The sequence below is a fragment of the Macaca fascicularis genome, chromosome 14 (genome assembly GCF_037993035.2).
Source record: "Macaca fascicularis isolate 582-1 chromosome 14, T2T-MFA8v1.1".
Classification (NCBI taxonomy): domain Eukaryota; kingdom Metazoa; phylum Chordata; class Mammalia; order Primates; family Cercopithecidae; genus Macaca; species Macaca fascicularis.
In genome coordinates, this window is record NC_088388.1 from 74,237,115 (window position 1) to 74,244,031 (window position 6,917).

At 48.6% G+C, this 6,917-nt stretch overlaps 1 long non-coding RNA gene across 10 annotated transcripts; it reads left to right on the plus strand.

The window, feature by feature from the left end:
* The first annotated feature begins 256 nt into the window (after window positions 1-256).
* On the plus strand, window positions 257-6,693 carry LOC107127396 (uncharacterized). Of its 10 annotated transcripts, XR_010580918.2 has the most exons (4): window positions 1,686-2,059; window positions 2,166-2,325; window positions 3,258-4,343; window positions 5,832-6,693. It is a non-coding gene; the product is annotated as an uncharacterized lncRNA (long non-coding RNA). The 10 variants fall into 10 exon arrangements; XR_012423524.1 differs by having other exon boundaries at window positions 1,685-2,325; window positions 4,195-4,343; XR_010580916.2 differs by having other exon boundaries at window positions 1,686-2,325.
* Window positions 6,694-6,917: the final 224 nt, after the last annotated feature.

Genomic DNA, 6,917 nt, shown 5'->3' on the forward strand with positions numbered 1-6,917 from the left:
GAAGGGTATGAAAGAACACTAGAAACAGCGAGTATATGGACAAATACATGAACAAATATTTTTGCTCTACTTTTAATTGACTGGTGAACATCAAAATAATATTTTATTGTGGAGTCTTTTTTTGTTTGTTTTTTGTTGTTTTCTTTTTTTTGAGACGGAGTCTCGCTCTGTCACCCAGGCTAGAGTGCAGTGGCGCAATCTCGGCTCACTGCAAGCTGGGCCTCCCAAAGTGCTGGGGTTACAGGTGTGAGCCACCACGCCCTGCCTAAAGTACATTTTTTGAAGGCAGTATAAAGTTGAGCCTTGCTTTTCTGTTCTTTTAATTAGAATGTTTAGTCCATATGTACTTAATGCAATTTTCTTTTTTTCTTTTTTTTTTTTTGAGACAGAGTTTCACTCTTATTGCCCAGGCTGGAGTATAATGGCGCGATCTCAGCTCACAATTGTGTTGGAAATTTCAATATCCCTCTCTTAGTAAGAACATTTTGGCCAGGTAAGGTGGCTCACACCTGTAATCCTAGCACTTTGGGAGGCCGAGGTGGGCAGATCAGGTGAGGTCAGGAGTTCGAGACCAGCCTGGCCAACATGGTGAAACCCTGTCTCTACTAAAAATACAAAAATTAGCCAGGCATGGTAGTACATGCCTATAATCCCAGCTACTTGGGAAGTTGAAGCAGGAGAATCACCTGAACCCAGGAGGTAGAAGTTGCAGTGAGTCAAGATTGCACCACTGCACCCCAGCCTGGGCAATGAGTGAGACTCCATATTTTTAAAAAATGTAATTAATTAAATTAAATATATATGAAATAAAAGGCACAAAGATTGAGAAGAAAAAAGTAGAACTGTCTATATTTGCAGATTACATGAATACTTACATAGAAAATATTAAGGAACATGTAGAACTGCTAGAATTAATAAACAATATAAGAAAATCTATTGTGTTTCTAAAAGGAAAAAAAGAAATTGAGATTTAAATTTCTATTTATAATAGCATCAAAAAACACAAAGTACGTAAGAATAAATTTTACTGGGCACAGTGGCTCACACCTGTAATCCCAGCAGTTTGGAAGGCCAAGGCAGCTGGATCATCTGAGGTCAGGAGTTCAAGACCAGCCTGGCAAACATGGTGCAACCATGTCTCTTTTGTTTTACTAAAAACAAAAAACAAAGATTAGCCGGGTGTGGTGGCGCATGCCTGTAGTCCCAGCTACTCAGGTGGCTGAGTCAGGAGAATCCCTTGAACCTAGGAGGTGAAACTTGCAGTGAACCAAGATTGCACCACTGCACTCTAGCTTGGGCAAGAGAGTGAGACTCTGTATCAAAAAAAAAAAAAAAAAGGCCGGGCGCGGTGGCTCACGCCTGTAATCCCTGCACTTTGGGAGGCCGAGGCGGGCGGATCACGAGGTCAGTAGATCGAGACCATCCTGGCTAACACGGTGAAACCCCGTCTCTACTAAAATACAAAAAATTAGCCGGGCGCGGTGGCGGGCGCCTGTAGTCCCAGCTACTCCGGAGGCTGAGGCAGGAGAATGGCGCGAACCCGGGAGGCGGAGCTTGCAGTGAGCCGAGATGGTGCCACTGCACTCCAGCCTGGGCGACAGAGTGAAGACTCCGCCTCAAAAAAAAAAAAAAAAAAAAAAAAGAATAAATTTAACTAAAGACATGCAAGACCTCTATCTGTACACTGAAAATCATAAAACATTATTGTTTGGGTGAAGGAAAAGGGACAAGATGGAGGAAGGTGAACAAGATGGAGCAGTCCCTGTTGTTTCTGGGTTCTTCATCACAGATTTTCCCGCGCCCGGGAAAAGAACCAAATCAACTGAGCATGCGCAGAATGACGTCAAGCCAGGGACACCAAAATTCAAGAAGCCACTCCTACACACACGCCCCAAACTCCTCCCCTTCCAGCTCCCAGGCATAAAAGTCCACCGCTGGCAGGAGGCGGCGTGACTTCTTCGGCCCCCGCATTTGTGGACCGGAGAACATCACCCGAGAGTGCCAGCGCGACTTCCCTGGCCCCCCCACTCCTGAGGACCAGAGAACCTCGTCCGAGAGTGTATGCATATTTGCAATAAAAGACTGCCATTTTCTTATGTACTTTGGCCTCATGTTTAATTACTTAGCTCTCCTAAATTAAGTTACATTAAATTAAATCAAAACAGTTGGTGCAGAAACCCGACCCAGGAGGACACCCTCCCTCAACATCCCATAAGGGTCTAACGAACCTCCTCCCCAGCGAACCGGCTCCCAACCCAACCAGCCATGAACACCGAACAAGTGTTCCAGCTTTCCACTGGTGCCGCTCTGAGAATTTCTTCTTCGGTGAGTACTCCCCTTTGTTAACCATCTCCGTCCGTTTCCGTGTCCTTGGCCTAGAGTCGTGCGCACGCCCAAGGACGTAGCCACCCTGTGGCGCAGTGAGGCCTTCAACCCGGAGACGTCCGTCTTGAAGTCCCTCAATTCTCCGTTAGTGGCTCCAGGAGCCCCCGGTCTCTAGCAGCGGCAAAGGACGCTTTACCACTGCGTGAGGTCGGTTTCCATTTCTGGTGGTTAAACAATGGGAACCTCACAATCCAAAATCCCTAGGAACACCCGCTTAGGGTGTCTCCTCCAAAACTTGGAAGCCTTACATTTAGCCCAAGATTTAAAACGAAAGCGGCTAATTTTCCTTTCCACTGTGGCATGGCCGCAGTATAAATTAGACAACCAATCTCAATGGCCATCACATGGCACACTTGACTATAACATTCTATCAGATCTCTCTAATTTCTGCCAAAGGCTTGGAAAGTGGTCAGAGATTATCTATGTCCAAGGCTTTTCGGACTTGCGCTCTCACCCAGACCTGTGCACCCAGTGTTCAATGGCCCAGGTCTTGTTAGTTAAAACCCAGCCCTCAGCCTCCACACCACAAGCAGAGGAAGATTCTACTTCCATCTCAGACGAGGCCAACGGCGGGGCACCTCCCTCCCAACCTACCAAACCCCCTCCCTATGCTCCTCCTACCGCCCCTCCCTCAGCCACTCCTCTTACCTCTCCCATTTCCGCCCACACTTGCTCCAAGACTGCGGTAGCGGCCCCCACTAGTCAGCCCTCTACCAGTCAGCCTGCCCCAACCCCCTCTACCGGTCAGCCTGCCTCAACCTACCCGACTGGTCAGTCTGTTTCAACCTCCCCTGTTAGTTTGTTGGCCCCCCTCCGAGAGGTCGCCGGAGCCGAAGGACTAGTTAGAGTCCATGTCCCTTTTTCCTTGACAGACCTTTCCAAGATTGAAAAACGGCTCGGCGATTTCTCTGCTAACCCCACCCTATATTCCAAGGAGTTTCGATACCTATGTCAGGCATATGATCTAACCTGGCATGACTTACAGGTCATTTTGTCCTCCTCCCTTAACCCAGAGGAAAGAGAGTGTATTCTTGCAGCCGCCAAGCAACATGCAGATCAATGGCATTTAACTGACGCCACTGTCCCGTTAGCAGAGATGGCTGTCCCGTCCATAGAACCAGATTGGGATTACCAACCACAGCAGCCCGGCCGCCATAGGAGAGACATTATGGTTCAATGTCTCTTGGCCGGTATGCAGGCAGCCTCTAACAAAGTGGTCAATTTTGATAAACTAAAGGAAATCATCCAGCACCCAGATGAGAATCCGGCTTCCTTCCTAAATCGCCTTACAGAGGCACTAGCCCAATTTACTCGGCTAGACCCCACCTCCCCAGCTGGAGCAGCTGTCCTAGCCTCCTATTTTATCTCCCAGTCAGCCTCAGATATTCGAAAAAAGCTAAAAAAGGTTGAAGATGGGCCTCAAACCCCCATACAGGACTTAGTAAAATTGGCCTTTGAAGTTTTTAACTCCAGAGAAGAAGCAGCTGAGGCCGCAGAGCTAGACAAGGAGAAAAAAAGGGCTATGCTTCAGGCGCAAGCTCTAGTGGCTGCCCTCCAACCAGCATTGCCCATTCTGACGGCAGGGAAGACACAGGGCAAGTCTCCCAAGGGCTCCTGCTATAAATGCGGAGACCCAGGACACTGGGCAAACCAGTGTCCCCAGGCCAAGCCGGCCACTCCATCTCATCCATGCCTTAAGTGTGGCACAACTGGGCATTAGGCAACACAGTGTCCAAATCCTCGCCTGCCTACCACGCCGTGCCCAACTTGCCAACAGGAAGGACATTGGAAGTCTGATTGCCCCGCCAGCAGGGCAGGCATTGCGCCTCAACGTGGTGCCTCTCCTCAAAGGCCGGAAGGCTCCTTCCAGCTCCTACACCTGGACGACGACTGACGGTGCCCACACTTGGAGACCCCTGTCACCCTCGCCGAGCCTAGGGTAACTCTTCAGGTAGCGGGTAAGCCAATTTCTTTTCTCATCAATACGGAGGCTACCTATTCTGTTTTGTCAACCTATGGAGGTCCTAGCCAGCCATCCACTATCTCAGTAGTTAGGGTAGACGGTAAACCGTCTAACCCTCGCCAGACCCCAATGTTAAATTACTGCCTGGACTATGCATGCTTTGCCCACTCTTTCCTCATCATGCCCTCTTGTCCCACCCCCTCTTGGGATGAAACATCTTAACCTAACTCAAAACATCTATTCCCCTTCCCTTATCTCCAGGTGGCCAGGTTCTACTCAAGGATCAACACCCTCCTCAAATTTTCCCGCTTCCTCACTATTCTTCATCTTAACTTAACTGACTTTTCCCTCATAAACCCCATAGACACCCTCCTTCCCGACCCACCTCCCAACCAGTAGGTTTCCCAACTTTTTACTCTCATAGAAGACCTAGCTTGGCAGGGTGCCCTTTGTGATTTCGGCAATGTTGAACTTACCCTCTACACCTTTGTCATCATTATTATGGTTCACTCTAATTCCTCTAGTTACTCCTACTAATCCTAACTTTGTATGGAGATTCTAAACCTGGTCTACAGACAACCAGATACACTCAGTCATGCAGGGCACTGCAGATTGTCCCCCCCCCACACCCAGGGTTGTCACTCTGCCCTCTCCCTAAATAAAATGTGGACTCATTAGGCCAGGATGAAGGACAGATACAGGGAAGGAGAGGCTATAACCAGAAGGCAGTAGAAAGCCCAGACCTCCCCAAGGGCCTCTGCTGCACTCAGTCCCTGTTGAGTCAGAGATAGGGAGAAGCCAGGAGGTAGGGGAGTTGGTGAGGGGAGCAGCCTTGGTGAGCGGGAGGTGGAGAGACGGAGACGGAAATGGAGATGGAGACAAAGAGAAAAACAGAGAGAGAGAGAGAGACAGAGGTGGAGAGAGACAAAGACAGAGATGGAGAGATACAGAGAGAGAGACAGAGGTAAAGAGAGACAAAGACAGAGATGGGGAGAGACAGAGATGAGGAGAGACAGAGATGAAGAGAGACAGAGTGAGACAGAGATTCCTTTTTGCTACTCTACGCCAAACTCTTCACGGTGTAATTGCACATAAGCTCCCAGCAGGACCCAGACGGCCCCTGTTGGAGGCTACTTTTGGTGTAACCAAACTCTATCTAAAACTCTTAACCATACCTCCATCACCCAGTCCCTTTGCGTTCCGGTATCTTTAGTGCCTAGCTTAACCCTATATAGCGAAGAAGAATTGTCTGAACTAGCTTCCCAGCTCAGCTCCAGCAATAACATCCAAAAGCGGGCTGTTTTTCTTCCCTTAATTATCGGAGTTTCCCTAACTTCAACAATTTAACTCCCCCTTAACCCCCGGACCACCGGTATGGCTACCGCCTGTAGTACAGCAGATGCTTCCATTCCTAATTCCCATACTAATCCTCTGCCTTATGTTATGTCTTGCTCACATTCTAATAAAATTTTTCCGAGCCAAGGTCCAAGAGATCACCCGAGTCACCTTCAACCAAATGCTCCTGCATCCCTACACCCAACTGCCAACCTCAGACCCTAACTACGCCCCTTAACAGCAGGAAGCAGCCAGACAGACCATGGCGCCCTAAATTCTTTTATTTTATTTATTTTTTTTTTTTGAGGCGGAGTCTCGCTCTGTTGCCCAGGCTGGAGTGCAGTGGCGTGATCTCAGCTCACTGCAAGCTCCGCCTCCCGGGTTCCTGCCATTCTCCTGCCTCAGCCTCCCGAGTAGCTGGGACTACAGGTGCCGCCACCACGCCCGGCTAATTTTTTTTTTGTATTTTTAGTGGAGACGGGGTTTCATTGTGTTAGCCAGGATGGTCTCGATCTCCTGACCTCGTGATCCGCCCGTCTCGGCCTCCCAAAGTGCTGGGATTACAGGCTTGAGCCACCGCGCCCGGCCAATTCTTATAATCAATAAGAGGTTGGACTGTTTGGGTGAAGGAAAAGGGACAAGATGGAGGAAGGTGAACAAGATGGAGCAGTCCCTGTTGTTTCTGGGTTCTTCATCACAGATTTTCCCACGCCCGGGAAAAGAACCAAATCAACTGAGCATGCGCAGAATGACGTCAAGCCGGGGACACCGAAATTCAAGAAGCCACTCCTACACACACGCCCCAAACTCCTCCCCTTCCAGCTCCCAGGCATAAAAGTCCACCGCTGGCAGGAGGCGGCGTGACTTCTTCGGCCCCCGCATTTGTGGACCGGAGAACATCACCCGAGAGTGCCAGCGCGACTTCCCTGGCCCCCCACACCTGAGGACCAGAGAACCTCGTCTGAGAGTGTATGCATATTTGCAATAAAAGACTGCCATTTTCTTATGTACTTTGGCCTCATGTTTAATTACTGAGCTCTCCTAAATTAAATTAAGTTAAATTAAATTGAAACAAAACAATTATTAAGCTGTTATTTTCCCAAAATTGTTCTATAAATCCAATACAATAAGCCTTTGTTGTAGACATTTATATGGAAATAACAAAAGTAATCTTGGTGGTGAGGGGCAGACAAAGTTGGAGGACCATACTACCTGATTTTAAAATTTATTCTGA